This window comes from Dermacentor albipictus, chromosome 1 (assembly GCF_038994185.2).
Source record: "Dermacentor albipictus isolate Rhodes 1998 colony chromosome 1, USDA_Dalb.pri_finalv2, whole genome shotgun sequence".
In the NCBI taxonomy this organism is placed as follows: Eukaryota; Metazoa; Arthropoda; class Arachnida; order Ixodida; family Ixodidae; genus Dermacentor; species Dermacentor albipictus.
In genome coordinates, this window is record NC_091821.1 from 301,437,363 (window position 1) to 301,457,002 (window position 19,640).

The 19,640-nt window shown below is 42.2% G+C and overlaps 1 protein-coding gene and 1 long non-coding RNA gene across 7 annotated transcripts in view; one reads left to right on the plus strand and one right to left on the minus strand.

Annotated features, from left to right (window-relative positions):
* Positions 1-19,640, minus strand: part of pico — a 263,380-nt gene that overhangs the window by 230,525 nt on the left and 13,215 nt on the right. The gene's annotated exons all lie outside the window — the stretch shown is intronic.
* The window catches only part of LOC135921236 (uncharacterized), a 227,896-nt gene that overhangs the window by 85,340 nt on the left and 122,916 nt on the right, over positions 1-19,640 (plus strand). The window contains exons 3-4 of one of the 2 annotated variants that reach the window (XR_011511264.1): positions 10,979-11,105; positions 17,338-17,411. This is a non-coding gene — a long non-coding RNA (uncharacterized lncRNA). Of the gene's footprint in view, positions 1-10,978; positions 11,106-17,337; positions 17,412-19,640 lie in introns of those variants that run through there. The other variant, XR_011511263.1, reaches the window with a different exon arrangement.

Genomic DNA, 19,640 nt, shown 5'->3' on the forward strand with positions numbered 1-19,640 from the left:
GTGCCTGGAGGCCTAAGATTTGTCGCCTTCCGATGTGCTCCCAAAGCCGCTCCATACACGTTTCCGCCAACGAGGTTAAGTACCGCTAACCTACCCTCCTCCTCCACGCTCCTCTCCCAATAACCACTTAGCTTCTGGCGTCAAGCGTAACTTACGTAGCTGCAGCTTCCTTGCTGGTAACTTTCCACTTTACTGCAGCTTCCTGTTCCGAGTAAAAGTGACGCTATGTTTTTTTTGTTGTTGTTGTTGTTTACTTTCGCGTCGATGGAGAGGCTTTGATAGCACCAGCTGCGGTTCAAACTGTGAATGCGATTCCATCCAAGAACCACCGCCTATTGTAATCAGCGATCTGATCGTGTTCACTGATTCGCGTCAACCTGCGACTGGTTGTGCCACGAGAGACAACGTACAGTGGAATATAGTGCCTGGGCGCTTGCAGAGCACTGCCATTTTTCTTGCATTTGGAAAACAGCGACCGCGAACTACTACTTCAGCGGAATACAACAGCTTGTCCCCTTTGCATTCCTCTCATGGTGACTGCCACAGCTCTGCTAAGCACGCGCGGGCGTCTCACCATCGTCTAACAGCAGTCAAAGCAGTAATTCCTGCAGCGCAGCTCCAGGAAGCGGAAACGCCGGAACCGGAAATTTTGAAACCGGAAATGCCGGAACCGGATTTGGTGTAAGGGGAAAAGGCAGCGCACAACAAGGGTTGTTGCTACTTAAGAAAGCGGCAGTGGCGCGTGGATGGAGGGGCTTTAGTTCTGCCGAGACCTGCGGAGTGGTTGCATTGCGATTCCGGACAACGTCTCATTTGACAGTTTCACAGGTGCTGACACTGCTATACTGAGATGCACAGAACTCGACGACGGCGAGATCATTCTTCAGGTTTCTGCTGCACCGCTGGACGATGACTCTGGGTCGGAAGATGACGCACCACGTCTGCGCTGCCGTCGCACGCGGAGCGTGTACAAGCAGTGACTGCTCTCAGCCACCTATAGTGACCGTACAACCCTCTCCGAGATTCAGGCTTATTTGATTGCGCGTAAACAGAACAGTGTGCAACGGCGCATTCACGATTTCTTCAAGCCTACTGCCGAGCCCGAATAAGCGCGTGGAAGTAAAGGATATCATTTTTTTTTCTTAATCTGCTTTTTCGGACACCTATTTATTCGGACATTTCCGCAGTCCCCGTGAGGTCCGAATAAACGGTCGGCGACTGTATCTATCATGTTTCGTAATTGTCAAGCATGCTTTACCCTATTTTCTTGCAAATAAATTGTTTTATGATTTTCTAACACAAGAACTCTACGTTTGTTGAGGCTAGCATAAGACTATTCCCAAGTTCAACGCACTTTCAGACTGCCAGCAACGACTCCAAAAGCATCACTTTAGCGTTATAAAGAGTAAGAAAATGCCAGAAAGCCTGTGAACATTTCATTGTAACTTTGTGTGTGTGTTTATTTAGTGCGTTTATGTGGTGCGTGTTTAGCGCTCCAGCTACTTGTTCAGTCAAGTACCAGCCAACATAAGCTTCTCAATTTTCTTGTTTCATTTCTGAATATGTATGCCACGTTTACAGAACAATATACTATTATGAAAATTGCGGTCTAAGCAAAGGTTGCAGCTGGTTTTTGTTATGCAATAGCACTAATTCTCATTGATTGATGAACCTCACTCGTGCAGTGTGCTTGCTACCCATGGTAGGAGCCAAGAATGAAATGCCGCTAACGCGGTACATACATTAACGTGCCACAGTAACCACGTAGTTTCCTGAGAATGGCATAGACCATCTTACATGATACGCTTAGCACACCGGGCAGCAACAAAATGGGAAAGTCTGCAGCGAACAGAGCAGGTGGCCAAACACGCTGTACAGCCAAACACAGTATTGCAGCACAGAGACGGCAGCTGAAGGCCAAATGCTGAAGTTCATTGTTATGAGCACGCCACCTCAACGGAACTGCAATGATGAAAAACGACTGCCATACAGGCACGTGTACACACTGACAACTAGCAGATGACGCCAGGAGCTGTCCACTCTGGGCATCGCGACGACTGCAACTCCTCTCGATTTTGCATGCAACCGTATTCTAGAACATTCCACATATACTCTTCTACAAACCTGTCAACTCGCACTTGGAATACTCGAGCAGAGCACATAGGCCAACAGCTTCAAATTGCCGTCACGATGCAAGCGCACGTGAGTCCCCCCAATGACATCACACGTGGGAGGGCACCACTCAAAGATCTCCGGGCTAATAACCAGTGCATTTTGACCTACAACGCAATGCGAGCAAGCATAGCTCTGTTCCGCGAAATCAAAAAACAATATATAACACATAAAGCATGTAATTATACAATAAAGTCCCCTAGCTGTCCCTAAGCACAAACCTCCGAATAAAGCAGGTAATTAAGTTAGTGAATTTTAAAAAAATGAGTTTAATATGCGTTTCGATTTCTCGTGCTAGTAATGTCCGCCTTGTCGAATGATCCAGCTCAAGGACAAGGATTATGCTGTCTACCACAAGCGATATTAAAAAATTCCATAAAACTTGAATATTATCCCCTGCGTGGATACCGATTCCTTCCAGAGAAATTTTCCACAGCTTTTGTGTCACTGAAGAATGCCACACACCCAGCAATTCAAGATGGCCCCAAAGATGAAGAGCAACACATGCCCAGTGTCAATACTCATTGACCCCATTTATTTGAAAAAAGGCAGACAGGTTGGCCTGAGCTAGCGCTGATTAGTTTTGAACCTGGTATGCTATACCCATTAGCATGAGTATGACGCAACCATAATATAGTTATGCAGACTTTCACATTACGAGGTTCATGGTAGGCAGTTCGAATTATTCCGTTCATATTAACAAGCAGGACTCAGTTGTATTGGCAATTACCATTCATCTTCCCACCTTGTACAGCATACCCCAAGGCAAAACAGGGGGAAGGCGGGAGATTGAAATTCAAGACGATGAGCAAAACGAGAACAAGGTGAAAGCAGGAGCCAGCGTTTCAATAAGTGGACCTGTCTTCTTCAAGGCGGCATATCCTAAGGCAGTATTTTTAGGTCCTCTTTTGTTTGATGGATACATAGACGATATTGTCAGTAAAGACACAAGCTCAAAATTTATTATATTCAAATTTATTATATATGCAAATGACAGCACTATCTTGCTTTCTGGCCATGACGAAAGCAACCTAGTGTCAATATTTAATCGCCTCCTTGAAAAACTACCATTTGGGCCTATTCTGTTTTAAACTCAACACAACTAAAACTAAGGTACTTTTTTCTGTGCCCAAAATAGAGTAATTAACTTGTAACAGGATACATACTGTGACTGACACAGGATTGGAATTGTCAATGAATATAAAATTCTTGGCATCACATTTAGTTCGTATCTCACTTGGGATTCCCGCATTGACAATTTGTGTAAAAAACTTTCAATTAGTAGTGCAGTCCTTAAAACATAATCTTTCATCAATTATTAATAGATACAAAGATGTAGCGAACCCCACATTAACTTTACTATGTGAACTATTTTTTAAACTATTTTGCCATGCGTTCATTCATGTTCTTATTCAGTTATGTTCTTGCAACATGGAGAAACGTATCCTGCTGTTATTTGTGCTTCATGAGTGTTTTATACAGTGAATAATTTCACATTGAACTGTCTAATGTTTAATGTTTATCTGATATGTTTCTATTTGCTATTTTAATAATCTGTTACCTACTGATACGTTTGCTGTATTCGCTGCATTACCATTTATGCTAGTATTTTTAAAACACACTTACTTAGACATCACTACACATGAGCAAAAAGAGAACAACGTAAAAGCAGGAGCCAACATTTTGACAAGTGGAATTGACTTTTTCAAGGGGACATATGCTTTCCTCAGCACAGTATATATATGTCATGATTCTTCTAAAGGAGAGAGGGGGTAAGGTGTGTGGGCGAGGCAACAAATGAGGCTGTGTTAGCGGCGAGGATGTAGAATTGAAAAGAAAGGTGTGCTATTCCACATCAGTGGAGGAATGTGAAGTACTATTGAGTCACTATATAAATTCTTAATTTGCTACCTCTCAAACAACCTGACCACCCTCCCTTTTTTTGTTAAAGACGTGCCCGACTTCCTGCAAATTATCAACTGCGTTAACCCTAACCAAATCCTTTCCAACTGCGTTATTCTGCTCACTTTAGATGTTTCTGCCCTTTACAATAACATGAGTGAAGGAATTAAAGCTGCATCGAAGTCCCTCGCAGTCGATATTCAAGCACACGCTCCTGAAATTTACCTGTCATTCCTCATGTTGGTTCTGACGCTCTACTATCTAGAATTTGATTCTATTCACTACCTGCAAATTTTGGCACAAGCGTGGGAACAGCATTCGTTCTGCGCATGCCAACACATTCATGGGACAGCTTGAAGCAAACCTGATAAAATCATGCCCTTTAAAACCCCACACCTATCTGTGTTACACTGACAACATATCTATAATATGGGAACACCGCACAAGCACGCTAGCCGACCTAATTGGGCGTTTCACCAAAGTATTAAACTCACTGCTCACCACTCTCCTAGTCAAATCAACTTCCCCAGCACAATGGTCTACATAAAGAATGAAAAACTGAGAATGACACTTTATCGGATGGCTACAGATAGACAGCAATACTTGACTACACCAGTCATCACTTCAAACACTGCAAGAGAAGAATTTTTGTCAGACAAGTAAAACAAATAAGAAGAATCTGTAGCGAAGACAACGATTATATCCACCATCTAAATGACGTTAAAGCAACACAAGCGGAAAGAAACTATCCACAAGTTCTTCTCAACAGGCCTTATGACGTCCCATCAAGATTGGAGAGGCACTCGGAATTAGCTAAGAAACAGCTTAACACAGAACCTGAGAGACCACCAACAAAATACTCTAATGCCCTTTCAAACATACACAACATCCTACAAAAATACCACCGAATATTAACAAGTAACAAGTGTCTAAGAAAACCGTTCCCAGTGGTACCAAGGGTGACCTATCGCCGCAACAGAAACTTTAAAGATATGTTAATGCACGTAAAAGTCAGCCAACATCATTCCCCCATAATAAAAACATATTCTTCCACTAGATGCTAAACTTAAAGGCACCTTCCAAGTGATATTAACTTAAAAGCACTGCAAATAGCTACACACGAAGTGAGAACTGGCTTTACTTGCACTAGTTCCGATGCAATTTATATGCTTGAATGTTCCTTCTGTACAAAACAATATATCGGTGAAATGGGACAATCAATGAATGTCACATTAAACGGACATCGCACAGACACAGCTAAATTGCTTCCCAAAGCCATCACCGAGAATTTCAATCAACCGGGTCATAACTTTGATGAAATTAAACTCTCCATCCTACAGTCAAATTTCCGGTGCACGAGACAGAAAATACAGAGAATCATACCTCATCCATAAGTTCAGGACATTGCAACCGTCGTAAGTATTTCAAAGGGAGCTTTAGAATCTTATTCACTACGCTAAATTTCGAACTGTAGGCAAAAGCACTCATTTTTCATTGGGTTGCTTAGGTGTTTTTTTTTCTCCCTTTCTTTTTGTTCTTTTAGTTACGTATTTATGACATTTTTTTTCCATGAGCACCATTTTCTGCGACTTCTTTTATTCTTTCTTGCAGAAAGACAATAGTTCACTGACCTCCAAAGGAGCAAATAATCCCCCCCGTCGTCCAGGCCCCTTCCACGAAATAAGGAACCTACAGTGACGAATCAACTAGCTGCCACACAGCGCTACCTCACATTCCTCTACCAACATTGAATAGCGCACCTTTCTTTTCAATTCTACACCCTCACCACTAGCACACCCTCGGTCATTGCCTCGCCCATTCGCCTTACCTCCTCTGCCCTTTAAACCCTAGCTATATGTATTGTGCCAAGTAAAGCATATGGGTCCCCTTGAAGCATTTTGGACGGCCTACAAAAGAATATACTCAAGGAGAATATATTGATGGCCCGATATTTCAAATGCTGTAGCAGTGTTAAATATGCCCTGTGTTTTAGCACAGTAATCTATATGGCTGTAAATAAAAGAATGATAAAGCAATTCAGTTCTTTAGTAGGCCATCAATACTATGAATCAAATTATTTGACAGTGGCAATATCTTTAAAATAATCTAGAAGCACATCAATTCAAGTTGTGCAGCCAGACAGCCTGCCATCAGAAAACAGCATGACAGCTTGCATAGGAATTGTGAGTCAAAGGAACAACGGTACTCCTACATAGGCTTTTCCTGTTATCGTGAGACCAGAAATCAGGCCACCAAGCCATTCTTTTGCAAATAACAAAGAATTACCTGGAAAAATACAAGGAGGCTAGAGAGGGAGGTTCTTTTGTACCATGCCATCATGGTGAAAACTTAGATCAAATCAAGAAATGCCAGCATAGCATAGCTACTGAAGCAGAAATTAACGCTCGCCAAAATCTGGAAAAATAAAGAAAAATTAAGGTTGACGTTTTGAGGCCCCTATGGGCCCACTGCTCACAAGAACAACAAAGATGTACAGTCCTTGCTGTTGTACTGGGAAAATGGCGCAGTGAGCACGGGTAGGTATCTGATACATTGCCCCATGATCTGTTAATCACATGTGGTGTTGTCTAGATGTAGAATGATTCAAGTAGTAAGCATACAGACAGGGATTGTTCCCTGGCAATGACAGCTGCAGCGTCCCAGTTGATGATGTAGTCTTGTCTTCTTGCGCATTCAGTGCAGTGTTTGCCTTTGCCACGTTGTGCTTCTTTTTTTTTTTCCCTAAAGTTGCCCGATTCACCAATGTAGGTTGCATCACAGTCTTTACAAGCAATCTTGTAAATAATGCCTGGAAAAAGGTCACACTTGATAGGATCCAACACATGCACTAGCTCACTGCGAAGCTTTCTGGAGAGAATATGAGCCACCCATACATCATAGTTATTAAAAATCCTGGCCAGTGCTTCACTTACACCACACGCACATGGGAATGCATTTTCCTTAGGAGCTGCAAAGCGGATAGGTGCTGAGGTCCGACATTCCTGTCAGGTCCAGTAGGGTGCGAGGTTGACCATTAGTGCTCAAGTCCTGTCTTATACAGCTCAGTTCTCCGCGTCATCTGTTGGGATGAAAGCATGTAGACAAGGCCCGTTCAAAAAGCACTGAGGCTAGTGACTAGTTGTGTCCGACGGGGTGAGTTGACTGAAGTCGAGGTGCCCCACAGTATGTGTGGGTTGTGGTACACATTTGTGGCAAGCCCTTTGTCAGCATGCTCAATAAGAGCTTCCAGAAATGCAATGCAACCATTTTTCTTTTCCTCCAGGGTAAACCTTGCATCGATGGAGTTCAAGTGGTAAAAATGTGCAAAGTATGCAAAAGAAATTCTCGACGTAGAAAAACAAGAAAACCTAGGGGCCAGATCTAAGCATGCCACTACCTAGTCTTCTGTAGCTTCTAGCACAAGGGGGCACAAACCACAGAGACTGAAGCACCCATGGCCATTCTATAAACCTGGTTGTAAAAAGACTTGTTGAACACAAAATAGGGGTTCTGCAAGCCGAAGTCCAGGAGATAGCACAAGTCTTCTTTATCGATGGCTGTGCAGGAAGGCAGTCCACAATCACTTTCTAAAAGGTTTCTGCAGAATTGCATGGCAAGTTCAACCGGGACACATGTGGATCAAATGAAAAGTTACATCGAATGTCGCAACTTTTCACTTTCCCTATCTGCCTTAAGACTGATGCTTTATAGTACACAAATGCGTCCAAAGTTGGAATATGCCACGTCTGTTTGGGATCCAGGTAAGGAAAACATTAAAAATTCTCTTGAAGTTGTCCAGAATAATGCAGTCTGTTTTATGCTGTCTAATTATAACAGAACTGCAAGCATAACCACCGAGAAATCAAGTTTGAGCTTGCCTTCTCTCGCATCACGCCGCAAACAACTTCGTCCCTATATATTTCATAAAATCTTTCATCACCCAGAATTACACAATGAACTGCTTCAGTCACCGCAATACATATCCTGAAGATTAGCCCATGCTAACAAAGTCGGCATACATTCCTTCGGAACAAATTCCTTTTCACTTTCATTTTTCCCACACACACCTGACCGGTAGAATAACCTTCCCGAAAATATTGCTACTAAATCAGGAACTTTTTAAAAACGCCATAGCTAATATTGTATAAATAGAGCCTATCTTGTACCTGCTACGTTTATACTAGCAATGTTTATTCTTGCTTTATTTTGTTATGTTTCATTCTTTATTTGGTTATAGCTAACTTGTATGATAAATCCAATTTTTAGGCCTGCTACTTTCATATAACCATGTCAATCATGCATTGATTTGTTATGTTTCACATACTGCTTTTATTCTTGCTATATTTTTCTTTGTATTTCTTGTTTCCCACTCCCCTCTGTAATGCTCCAGCCTTGAGGGTATATCAAGTAAATAAATGAAATGAGACCATTGTCGTCAACAGTTGCACGCGTTAACTTTTCAACAAAATGCTGCGAGTCCTTGATAAACTTCGAAGTTCTTCCTACCAAAGAATGAAGCACACTGTGAAGGTATCCGAACAGGCAGTGCAACAGTGAATGCATAAAATCCCCGATAGGACCCATAGGTAAATCTGGCTTGAGCACGTTCGGCAAACTGTACAAGGTGGGAACAGAGCCGTTGTGACAGATTAGCCAGTAGTAAAGGTGTTTTTGCTCACAAGGAACAAAAACGAAAACGCTGGTGAGCAACTTCTGCAGATCTACTTCTACCTTCTGAGTGAGATCCCTGTTCACTTTCACATACGTCAACCCATCTTGAAGAAGTGAATCCATTTTGGAGATGTAGTCAGTGTGGTTCAGGGTGGCCATAGCATTTCCCCCTGCGCGTGCCCAATTCTGTAGATTCTGTGGTTTCAGATAGTGGCGGAGCATATATATGCTGACTGAAGGAATTAAGACACTTTGGTTGTTAGTCAGTGCTGTTGTCTGTGTCCCTTAACTCGTCCCGTCGTTTAGCACTGTTTTTATTGCTCCTAATATTTTCGATTATGAGCTTTCTTCTTTTTTTCAATGCGAGGGTAAATGCCTCAGGGCAAACAGGGGTATAGGATGGGGGTGAATAAGGATGATTAAATGAATGAAAAAAGAATTGCTGATCTAATGAAGTCCAAGAGGGATCGATAATGTGGTCCCTGCGTCCAAGCATTGTAATCGCTCGGATTATGCAGCGAGCTATTTCTATCAACTGATAGCAAGCTCAGGGTATGAGGCCCGCACATTGTCAAAATTGAGATTTTCTCTCAACAGCTCGTAAGTCAACCTCAACTGTCCTGACATACTCTCAGCCCGTGCACGAAGCCTCAGTGTTGTGCTTCACTGCTTTAAAGAGTTTATTTTGGTTTGAATGAAAGACACCTGCATCTCGGCATCAGCCAATACTTTGTTCTTTCAGCTCAAGCTTCTTCAAAACGACGGCAGCACGCTTCTTTTCCCGTTCATTCCTCAGTGTGTAGGTCCTTTCTGTTCTTGTCTTCCTTCCGCGACTTGTTCACCCCACGGACCATTTGAAGCAGCTTCTTGGACAGTTGCATAGTCCACATGCAATTTTTCCAACTCCCTAGGGGCCGCGAAAACGTCCGAAAAATCGGCCAGTTGAAAAAGAAAATGCATGTCATTTACTGCCGTTAATTAAGGGCTCAAACCACCACAGGCCCATTTGAAAACACTCTGAAGGCCTGTTGGTACACATATTAGGCATATCGATGCTCGTACTGTGACAGGAATTACCGAGTGGACGCGTGTATAATTAAGGAATACATGCTGTGTCCCGTGGCATAGTCCTTTCCCACGCTTGCTATGCTTCACTGTAATACTTTTGCATATGGTTCACCAAGTAACATTTCTGTACAGAGGCGAAGCTGACTTTACGGGACCGGCATTATGCAACGCTACATGCTTTCCAAGCTTCTAAGTCAATCGCGAGGATCACAAAGGCGGAGTCCATGCCATTGCTAACAGCGGCGAATTCTTTCAATAAAACACGGTACCGAATGGCAAGAGGATTCATAGCGAACGTTGAAGCAGTTAGGCCTAGCATTGCCGCAGTGGCGGCTACGGCTGCCAGTGGATCTGCATGCGAGAGCGCCGGTTCGAGGCGGCGAGGTAATCAAAATGGCAGTGACGGTGGCTTTGATTAATGTCCTTTCGGACCTGCAGTCATGGCGAAATGTCCAGAAAATCGGACGGTGAAGAGTTCTTGCGCCCGAAATTTCAGACGTTCAGATAGGCTCTATGGGGTACGTGATGGTGCCACGAAGCCGTCGAAATTATCAGGAATCTGGAAAGTTGCTCGTTGACTGTACACTGGCAGCTCTTCCACATGAGGACAGGGCGTTAAAGACGATTCATTACGATTCTTGTCAGTTACTCGAGCCAGCATTACTGCGACTTCCGTCCCTTTCAATAAAATTACAGCGAATTTTCCCTGATAGAGGCACAAATTCCCCGAGTTTTTCAGACTACTCAAAATTCCTGAGAATTCCCAGTCTTCCCGGTTGGTACTGCACAGAGAAAAGAAACCTGAAGTTCCAATGTCCCTGGGTAGATTGTTACCTATGGCTTGTTTATTCAGAGAACCTTCAAGGAGCGTTATGCAAATAATGCGTAGTCTTCACAAGCGAGTATGCAGGAAAAGGGGAGAGCTCGTGCTGCTCTGTAACTAAGGTGTTTACCAATTACAAGAAAGCCATGCACACCTTTAAGAGTTATGCATCCAACAATTACCACACCATGTGAACAATGCTATCTGGGAACTTTCTAGCAGTTCGGCCCTGCTCAGAGCACGACATCTTCACACAACTTGACTACGGCCTTAAAACGCAGGCGGAAGAAAATCGCAAGAACTTGCTACCAATAATAGAAACAATCTTTTTTTCTGTGACAGGCAAGAAGTGGGGCACGGCAGTTGGCGTCAATCGCTTCGTGCCATGGGAAGGGATGACACATTCCCACAGGGTCACGGTAGCTGGCCGCAGGGGCACATGGATAACTCGCTTGGGTACATCGCGCAGGTAAGAAAGTGCTTTAAAAATTGCATGCATTCGATTGAGCTTTGTTTAGTTGTGCTGACATGCCCTGGGCTGCTGTGTGAACTAATTTTTGACATAGTGGATCTCGTCAAATTATTACTACTAGCTGGAGGTATAGAAACACACCCGGGTTCTGATATACCCAAAATTTCACAGCAACTACAAATCCTGAAGGATTTAGAAGAAATAAAAGTAACAGCATTTAACAGCAATAGACAAACTCGAGCAACTTGCAACCTTAGACAAAAAGATTTCGTCTTGCACGGAAAAGGTCACTAATCTACAGAAAGTTGTTTCAATGCTAGAACTAAGACTCTTGAAGATCGCTCCAGACGATCAGATTTAATTGTATATAGTGTGCCAGAAGAAGACAAGGAAAACGAAGACACACTACAACTTACAGTAAATGAAAAAATTGGCATAAATGTCCTGAAACTCGAAGCTGTAAGTATCGAACACATTCGTAGATTAGGCAGGCCGGATACCACTAAAACAAGACCAAATATTTTTAAACTTCTCGACTTTAGAGACAAAACTAAAGTCTTGAGAAATTGTTTCAAGCTAAAGGGGTCATGTTTTTCTATCTCTGAAGATTTTTCACCACGCATACGAGACTTAAGAAGGAAGTTGTGGAATTTTGCCCAATCAAGGAAACAATCCAGTGACAAAATTAATCTATGATAAACTACGAATAAATGGTGATATGTTCTACTGGAATGAAAAAAATAATAATATAGCTCCTTTGAAATCGGGTTCCTCAATCCTGATCCAAAAAAAACAGCAACACTGCCCTCAAAGCCTGCGTTCCCGCCGAACTTGATATCCAACTTATCCTTTTTGAACATAAATGCCCGTAGCATATTTTAAAAAATGGATTCCCTTGAAGCCTTGATTCTTGCATATGAACCTGACTTCCTAACACTAACAGAAACTTGGGTAACAGCTGATATTAAAGATGTTGAGATAGCCCTTGCCAACTACGCGATCATTCGGAAAGACCAGACAACACGAAGCTGTGGCGTGGCCATTCTAGTAAAGAAAGAAATCCCACCTTTAATCTTACCAGATGTTGCGGGCATTGAGGATATCCTTTGTAAACTGCGCTTCGCATCTCACAATATTGTCGTAGGCTGCGTCTATCGCAGTCCTTCTCCCGGCCTCGACAATTTGCACCGATTGCATGAATACACGGAGCAATATGCATCAGGGTCCAGATTAATAATCGCAGGTGATTTTAGCGTTCCTGAAGTGAACTGGCAAACATAGCAGCATCATTAACCCTGTGCCATTGTGTTACTGGACTTAATGTTATTGTTCAGCCTTACTCAATTGTAACTGAGCCTACACATGTACAGGGATCCAGCTGTGCCATACTAGATCTAATATTCCTCAGCAATCACTTCATAAATGACGGCACTGTATTAGGCTTACTAGATGGTATTTCTGATCACAAAATCACCTATTGCACTATAACCCTTCATGACATCGTTACTCCTCAGCCAATCATCGTTTCCCCCACTATGGTAAAGCTAATGACACTAGTATACTTGATTACCTGATTAATGAATACAACTAGTTTTTGCAACTTTCACACAACAGCAATACGGGCACTGATACGTTATGGCTCGCGTTAACCGTCAGTATATCTCATTGTATAACCAATTACATACCAACCAGAAAAAAGAAACTTACTAGGCATAATCCATGAATGACACGTGATGTTATACATGCAAAACGTAAAGTAAACCGAATGCGAAAATTGCTGAAAACTAACCCATTACAATTTACGCATGAAAATCTCAGCGCAGCTATGCAACGTATCAAATCACAAATTAGGAGAGCTAAACAGTTCTACTTTAATAATACACTGATTAAGTTCTTGAAGACTGCTCCCACGAAGTTCCGGAGCTACATTAACCAAAATAACCATAACGACAACGGAGCCTCAAGATAATAGAAACTCTGCAAACTTGCTTAACCACTATTTCTGCTCCGTTTTCACTGAGGGCAACGGCACACTACCACAAGCAGGCTCCTCTAGAAATAAGCCGCTAGAACCACTCACACTAACCGAAACAGGCGTACCTAACCTATTACTTAACTTAGACTCAATGAAATCACTGGGAGCTGATAGTATGCCAAATGCATTCCTTCGCACATACGCTGAGTGGATGGCCAAGTACTTACTATTAATTTTTAACCAATCAATCTCCTCAGGCACCCTCCCTAAGGATTGGAAAACAGCTGAAGTAAAACCAATTCATAAATCGGGAAGTAAAATAGAACCCGCTAACTACAGGCCACTCTCACTAACATCCATTGTCTGTAAATTACCAGAACACATTATCTTAAAGCACATAACCAAACACCTTAACAGGAAGAAATACTAACAGATTGTCAGCATAGTTTTCGCAAAGGAGTTTCCACAGTCACACAACTAAGTGAGCTTGTCCACGATGTATCGTTAAAGGGCCCCTGAAACGGTTTGGATAAATTTTGGAGGCGCGTAGGGTACAGCTTAAGTAGAACATTCTCACCACAATTTAAGTGAAGCGTTACGTATTAATGGAGCTGCAAGCGATTAGAAGTTACCCTCCTCCCTAGCTATGCTTTTCCTCCTCAACTCGCTCGCCGAGCGAGCGGCGCTAAGCTCCGCCTTCACTGGTTCAGCGTCACGATGCGACATCACATCGTTCACTTCCGGTTGTTTTGGAGCACGCCCCCTCCCGCGCGAGACCTCTACGCTAGCCGCTTGGCCGTCGACCGAGAGCTATCGAAGCAGCGTGCGTTGCGAGCATTCTGTTGTAGCGCCGAACATGTCCGGTATTCCGGTAACCACAGGCAAGCTGGTCATTTCGGCAAATGACTGGAGGCATAAACTCAAGCTGATGAAGGAACTTTAGCGTAGACGTACGTGAGCAGCCTGATCGCTCTGCACGGTCCAGAAACTTGCTGGCGCAGCGCTTAACCAGTCAAACAAAGCGCTAATATTGCTCTAACCAAGTGTAAAACATTTTAAACATTTATAAAAACAACGTGTTGATGATTACACTTCTGCTAAATATACACACCAGCAGCAAAGAAGAATACACTTCGTTGCTGCTACTGTGTATGGTTGAGCTCTGTGCCACCAGGTGGCTGCACCATGCAGACCATTCACATTTGCCCTTCTGCTCATATCGTGGCTCATCCCGGCACAGTCAAGCGGCCAGACCCTGTCCCCTTGCGCTTGCGTTTGCGTTTGCCCTAATAACGGACTCGCGAAACGCTATTGTGTTAGTAATCTTCCGGTGTAAAGTGACGGCCACAAACGCTCAAATCCTGGCGCCGATCCGGCAGTCCGATGCGCAGCAGCCAGTTCGCTTGTATACTGCCTTGCAGAGGGACACGATGTCGCAGCTTGACATATTGCCAGTCGCTAAGTTTGCAGTCCACAAGGCAACAAAGTCGAAACATAGTGCTAGCGAAAAGACTGAGACCGACTCTGACCGCGGAGCTCTCGTCAAAATGGAGTACGTTGTAACACAAGCAGACGACACTTGTGTGCCGGAAGTGCTTAAGTGTACTGAAAAATTGTTCTTGTGCATTCTCTTTATGCTACTTTCTTTTTATAAAAACAAATTAACTAACATTCCAACTATTACGAAGATCATTTGTTTACCATAAAGTTGGAAAAATTCTCGATCACGCGCCCTGGTCAGCCAATCGGATAGCTCGCCCCACTGACGTCATATGGGTGATTTCGGTCATATGGGTAGGGGCGGCTTAAAATTCCGCCGAGCAGTGCGCTGCGATCGGCAGCGATGTGCATTTTTAAAACCTTATAATAAATTACACGCTTTACGCAGAGCACTTAGATGTGTCAATTAATGATCAGAAGGACCTACTCTAACGACTCAGTACGTTTGTAGAAAATCGTCAAAATCGTTTCAGGGTCCCTTTAAGTATTGACCTACAGAAACAAATCGTTCTAATCTTTCTAGATTTTTCAAAAGCTTTCGATTGCGTAACACATAAGAAATTAACTTATAAGCTCCAACTTACCTTGGGAAAGGGCGCTATTAAAAACTGGATCAAAGACTACCTTACTAACCACACTCAGTTTGTAGAAGTTAACCAGCAATATTCCGTAAAATCTAGCTTAAGATCCGGAGTTCCACAAGGAAGTGCTCCAGCTCCAGTTTTATTTCTCATATACATTAATGAGCTGCCTTCTAATATTCCAGTCAATGTTAGACTTTTTGCTGATGATTGTGTTCTGTATCAGGTAAATCAATTTTTATAACAACGATGTGGCCTTGAACAACGCTTTGTCAATTGTATACAAATGGTGTAACAAGTGGAAAATGACTTTAAACTTTAAAAAATCTGCTATTTTATTGATTACAAGAAAAAAGATCAGATCAGAATTTACCTACATTATAAGTAATGCCACACTTAACAAAGTGAAGGAGTACAAGTACTTTGGCTTAACATTAGCACACGATTTCAGATGGGAGCACCATGTTAACAACGTTACCTCGACTGCACAAAAATAAGTTGTTTTTCCTAAACAGACGTCTCAGACTAGCACCCCCAAACACAAGACTACTAGCATATAACACATTTGACAGATCTGTATTAGAATATGCTAATGTTGTTTGGTTTACTTTCACCAAAGAACTCGTTAACAAACTAGAAGCAATTCAAAGGAAGGCACTAAGGTATATTTACAATAAATATAGGTTAACAGACTCACCCACAGAATTGCTAAAACAGGCTGGCAAACTGACCTTACATAATTGAGCCAAGCTTGGGCAATTAAAAATTATGTGTCAACTTATTATTAATGAATTAAAAATAGACAGTTGAAAATGCTTATCTATAGGACAAACACGACTCACCCGCCCTAAACATTCACTATCATTAAACGAACACCCATTTCATACGGAAAGTCATAAGCAATCGTTTTTCTTTTTAATGACATGTGAATGGAATAAGCTGGACCCTAGTATAACATACAGCCCAACCTTATTTACCTTTTCAACATTAGCCAAAAATGAACTGCATGCTTCACAATTATGACGTAACTGTGTCACAATTTATTTCTGTGCCATTTTATTTTATTTCGTTTTATTGTGTACATAATCCCAATTTCTTTAATGACACCTTAAATGTATCTTATGGATTACTACCTCTTGTGTATATTTCACTTTTATAACTTGTATCACTTGCCATTACTGAGTACTATTGTTTATCTATGCAGAATGTTTACCTCTTTTTCTGTTGTAATTATTACCTACCACCATTGGTATTGGACAGACTATCTCATTACCCCTTGTTACTCTTAAATTTACTGCTATGTGTTATTGTGTAATTAATGCCTACCATTTTGTTCACCTTTGTTAAGTGTCCACCTTTTTGATTACCTCTTGCTTTTTCGTAACATTATCACAATGTATTTGTTATTTTTCTGCCTACTATATTGATTGCCTTTGCTAATTGCCTGTCTATTATGTGTAATCTTAATATTGTGCTAATTATTATTGTTACATTGTAAGATAACTATGTAAATGCCCATCCTGTTATGATCCCTGAAGGGATCGACAGTGTAAATAAATTAATAAAGTGCCGCTTTGCGGCACGGACGACTCTGCTCCAATAAATATGCCTCAAGTGCTGCCATTGAGAAATGAAATTTCTGCGCACTGCTTAGGATAAGGGTCAAAGGTGGAGATGCCGCCTTGAGAGCTCGTAGTGAAACCTCTCCGGCAAATCCCCTGCACACGAGCCGGAAAATTCAAAGTGAGTTGGTCACCCTCTATGGTAAAATCGTACAAAGAGAGATGGCTAACAACATCAACTCAGGTTCATCTTTTATAGTTCTAGGTGACGACACCACTAATATATCTCACACTGCGCACATTGCCCTGTGTAAGGCACGTCAAACACGACACTTTAAAACTACCCATGCTAAAAGAATTTTGCAGATTTCGTTCCCGTGTAAAATCTCACTAGCAAGGCACTGGCGAGCACAATCTTGAACAGCCTTAGGGGTGATGGCTTTTACCTGAACCTACTTTGTGGGCAAGCATACGATGATGCAGCGTCAATGAGCGGCCACCCAAAACGGTGTTCAAGCCTTCATTTGTCAAACCGCACCCAAAGCGTTGTGCGTGCATTGTAGCTCCCACTCATTTAACCTTGTTCTGCTTCACGCATGCAAACTCCCCAGCATTCGCAACTGTTTGCGAACTGCATCTGCAACCTGTGCATTTGCGAGGGCTTCACCACAGAGGACAAACCAGCCGCAAGATAAAGTAGAAAACTCTACACAAGAAATAAAATCAGCTCTCTTCTTTTGCCAGACAAGGCGACAAGGCAGGTGGAAAGTCGTGATGCACTTCAGCGTTTTCTGGAGCTGTGCATGCCCATTGTCCAATGTCTCGAATATTTGAAAGAAGAGGGCTTGTCACCTGATACTTCATCAAAGGCTTCTCAACTGTGCCATCAGGAAGCCAGAGTTTATTGTTTCATTCCAGATCTCTACTGACCTCTTTTCTTTAACATTACACGCGTAAGGCACGACTGCGCAAACATTTCGAACCTTATACTTACTAACCATCCTGAGACCTTATCATCGGTTACCTACCTTCGTCCTATCAGCGACCGCAGTGTAATTCATGCCACATTTGACTTTGCCCCAGCACCGCGTGTTCTTTCCAGTGAAACTAACAACCTATATCAAAAAGCAAACCTCAAAGCTATATATGAAGAATTGTGCACCTTTTTCCAGTCTTTGAAATGTCATTCAATGAACGATCTGTTCAAGACAACTGGGAACTGTTTAAAAATAAGATGAATGAACTAGCAAACAAGTATACTCCGAAAATAAGATTCCGTGCGAATCATCAGAACCCCTGGTTTAATAACAACTTGAAGAGGTTGGAAAATAAGAAAAAAAGACTTTTTCGTAATGTCAAGCAGAACCAAGCCCAACTTCATGGGATAAATATTACGCCACTGAGAGAGAATACTTACGAGCTGTCCGCAATGCCAAATTGTCCTTTTCAATAATGACTTACCTAAAATGTTAACAGACAACCCCAAGAAATTTTGGAAAGTTATCAACCCAGGCAACGCGCGCACTATAACTCTTGTTAATGATACGGGGGAGATCATGCCTGAAGCTGAATGCACACTAATATTTAACAATGCATTTTTGTCAGTATTCTCTAATGAAAATAATCTTCCGTTGTCTAATGTCCCCTGCAACATAGCTTCTAGCATTCCGAGCGTGGTGTTTTATCTTGATGGTGCTTTGCGCATAATTGAAAACCTTAAACTTTCATCCTCAGCAGGTATAGATGGTATAAACTCTAAACTGTTAAAAAATACAATATATTTCTTCATTTTTGTGTCTTATATTCTCGCAGTCACTTTCTACAGGTTTCATGCCTCACGACTGGAAGGTGGGTAAGGTCGTTCCCATCTACAAGTCTGGTAATATGAACACACAGCTAAATTATTGACCCATCTCTCTAACTAGCCTTCCGTGCAAAATCATGGAACATGTCATCTACTCCTTGATCATGAATCATTTGGGTGCCAATCAATTTTTTTCACTGGGCACAGCATGGGTTCCGCAAGGGTTTCTCTTCCTGTGTTTGGCACATTATAGTCTGCACGGCTGCTGCGCCATAAAAATCCCAAATCATCATCTACCGAAACGCAACTAGCTTTGTTTCTGCATGACTTGCATGCCACCTTGACTCTAACCAACAAATCGACGCTATATTTCTGGACTATGAAAAGGCCTTTGACAAAGTTTCTCACTGCCACTTACTACTAAAGCTTTCTTCTTTGAACTTACACAGTGATGTACTCGGATGGCTCGAAGCATTCCTTACTGATCGCTACCAATTCATTTCTATAAATGACAAATCATCCACTCTTCTCCCTGTAACTTCTGGTGTGCCTCAGGGATCACTTCTCGGTCCTCTTCTCTTTTTAATTTATATTAATTATTTATTCCAACACGTATCTTGCAAGATACGAATTTTCGCCGATGACTGCGTGATTTACCATCCAGTTTCTAATGCTACTCACAAAAACACCTTACAACAAAGTCTTAACAATGTGCAGTCTTGGAGCGAACATTGGCTGATGACTCCTAATCTCAACAAATGTAAACATATATCTTTTACCCAGTGCCGTAACCCTTTCCTGTCCTCTAACACAACAGTATACGTTCCCATAGAATCAGTGGAATCATTTAAGTACTTGGGCGTCACACTTTCTCATGATCTCAGTTGGGGTACGCATATTTCCAACATACTTTCATCAGCTAACAGAATTTTGGCTTCAGAAGACAACACTTGTGTGACACCCCGCAGGACGTAAAACTCCTAGCTTTCAAATCCCTCATCAGACCGGAAGTTGAATACGCATCACCCATCTGGAATCCATATCAAATCTATCTTGTTAATGCGCTCGAGTCCTTTCAAAACTGCGTCGTAAGGTACATCCATTCATCCT